This window comes from Sinocyclocheilus anshuiensis, unplaced genomic scaffold (assembly GCF_001515605.1).
Source record: "Sinocyclocheilus anshuiensis isolate Anshui unplaced genomic scaffold, SAMN03320099.WGS_v1.1 scaffold1131, whole genome shotgun sequence".
NCBI classification, from domain to species: domain Eukaryota; kingdom Metazoa; phylum Chordata; class Actinopteri; order Cypriniformes; family Cyprinidae; genus Sinocyclocheilus; species Sinocyclocheilus anshuiensis.
The window spans coordinates 28,441-30,558 of record NW_015542387.1 but is presented as its reverse complement, the minus strand read 5'-3'; the positions used below and the strand labels follow the sequence as shown (position 1 = coordinate 30,558).

At 40.4% G+C, this 2,118-nt stretch overlaps 1 pseudogene; it reads left to right on the top strand.

Moving 5' to 3' along the window:
- The first annotated feature begins 749 nt into the window (after positions 1–749).
- Positions 750–1,761, top strand: LOC107692741 (uncharacterized; annotated as a pseudogene).
- The last annotated feature ends 357 nt before the right edge of the window (positions 1,762–2,118 follow it).

Here is a 2,118-nt window from a genome sequence, read left to right as displayed (position 1 = left end):
AGGATGAGTTTAGAGACTTCTGCCTCAGAGAGTGGAGAGAAGGATGAAAACGAGTGTATGTTTGCTGATAAGATGTGTTTGACAGTTTGTGGTGTGGTAAATTGAAGTATTAAAAATTAAATTGAAGTCTATTAAAGTTTAATATACTCAAGCCTCATGTTTCTTCCTCCTTGACAGGTGCGGCTGTTCTTCAGGGAGGTGGACCAGAGACGTGAATATTCATCTATATTTAATTTAGAATTTAGTGTTTGATAACTTTATTCAATTTCTGTTTATTTACTTGCTGAAGGTAGCTAAATAATATGATATTTATTATAATGGAATTATGTGAAGATTGTTTTAAGTTCACTTAAATTAGAAGTTGTTATTTTCTTAAGTCTAATAAATCTTAAAATTGATAGCTCTCAATTACATTGTGATGTTGAATGGCTATAGTCAGTGGTTAAATATAAGCGAAAAAAAAAACTATTTCATAGAGACATCAGTAGTACTATTGGTATCAGTGATACTTGCCTTCAGTCATGCCACCAAACAAATATAAAAAATATACTGTCTTTATGTTGTTTCTCCATTAATTTGAAGAAGATTGGACCTTAGATTCAACTGGACCTTATTTACACACAACACTGCTTCACTGATCATGTACTGGTTACTCCACTGCACACCTCGGATCACTTCCTCCTCACTCTTAACCTCAACATGGTTCCTGACACAAAACATACCCCTCCACATGTCACTTTTTGATATCATCTCTTGATGTTAAAAGTGCTACTGATACTTTCTGCTCCACTCTTACGTCTTGTTTAGACAGTGTCTGCCCCTTGTCTTCCTGGCAAGCTCATACCACCTCTTCTGCCCCTTGGCTATCTGATGTTCTCTGTGAGCATCGTTCTAAGCTCGAGCTGCAGAAAGAGTATGGCGCAAAACACAAAATCCTACTGACCTTAATGTATATAGATCACTCCTCTCTTCATTCTCTGCTAATGTCTCCACTGCTAAAAGGACATACTATCACAACAAAATTAACAATTCGCCAAACTCTCGCATGCTCTTTAAAACATTTTCCTTCCTCCTTTGTCCTCCTCCTCCCCCTCCTTCATCAACTCTAACAGCTGACGACTTTCTTGACATTGACATTCTTCATTAATAAAACGACAAATCTCAGTGCACAATTTGCCACACCACAAACTGTCAAATACATCTTACCAGCAAACATACACTCGCTTTCATCCTTCTTTCCACTCTCTGAGGCAGAAGTCTCTAAACTCATCCTATCCAATCATCCTATTCCGTCTCATCTCCTTCAAGCTATTTCTCCTGTCGTTGTACCTGCACTCACTCACATTGTTAACACATCCCTTCACACTGGTGTTTTTCCCTCAACATTTAAACAGGCTCATATAACCCCACTTCTTAAGAAACCCACTCTTAACCCAACTCTTTCAGAGAACTACAGACCGGTTTCCCTTCTACCTTTCATTGCAAAAAACACTTGAACGAATTGTGTTCAACCAAGTCTCTGCCTTTCTCACACAGAACAACCTCCTGGACAGCAACCAACCTGGCTTCAGAAGTGGACATTCGACTGAGACTGCCTTGCTCTCAGTTGTTGAAGCCCTACGACTGGCAAGAGCGGCTTCCAGATCTTCTATACTTATCCTGCTGGATCTGTCCACTGCTTCTGATACGGTGAACCACCATATCCTTCTGTTAACCCTATTGGTAAATGGCATCTCAGGAACCGCACACCAGTGGTTTGAGTCTTACCCAGGCTGGACTATTGCAATGCTCTCTTGGCAGGTCTTCCAGCCACTTCTGTCAAACCTCTACAATTAATCCAAAATGCCGCTGCAAGATTAATCTTTAATAAGCCTAAAAGAATGAACGTCACACCTCTATTCATCAATTTGCACTGGCAACCAGTCGCTGCTCGCATAAAATTCAAGGCATTAATGTTTGCCTACAAAACCACCACTAGCTCTGCACCCCTTAAAAAAAAAAAAAAAAAAAGGGGAAGTGGGGGCCTAATGGTTAGAGAGTCGGCCTTGTAACCCAAAGGTTGCGAGTTCGAGTCTCGTACCGGCAGGAATTGTAGGTGGGGGGAGTGAATGTACAGTG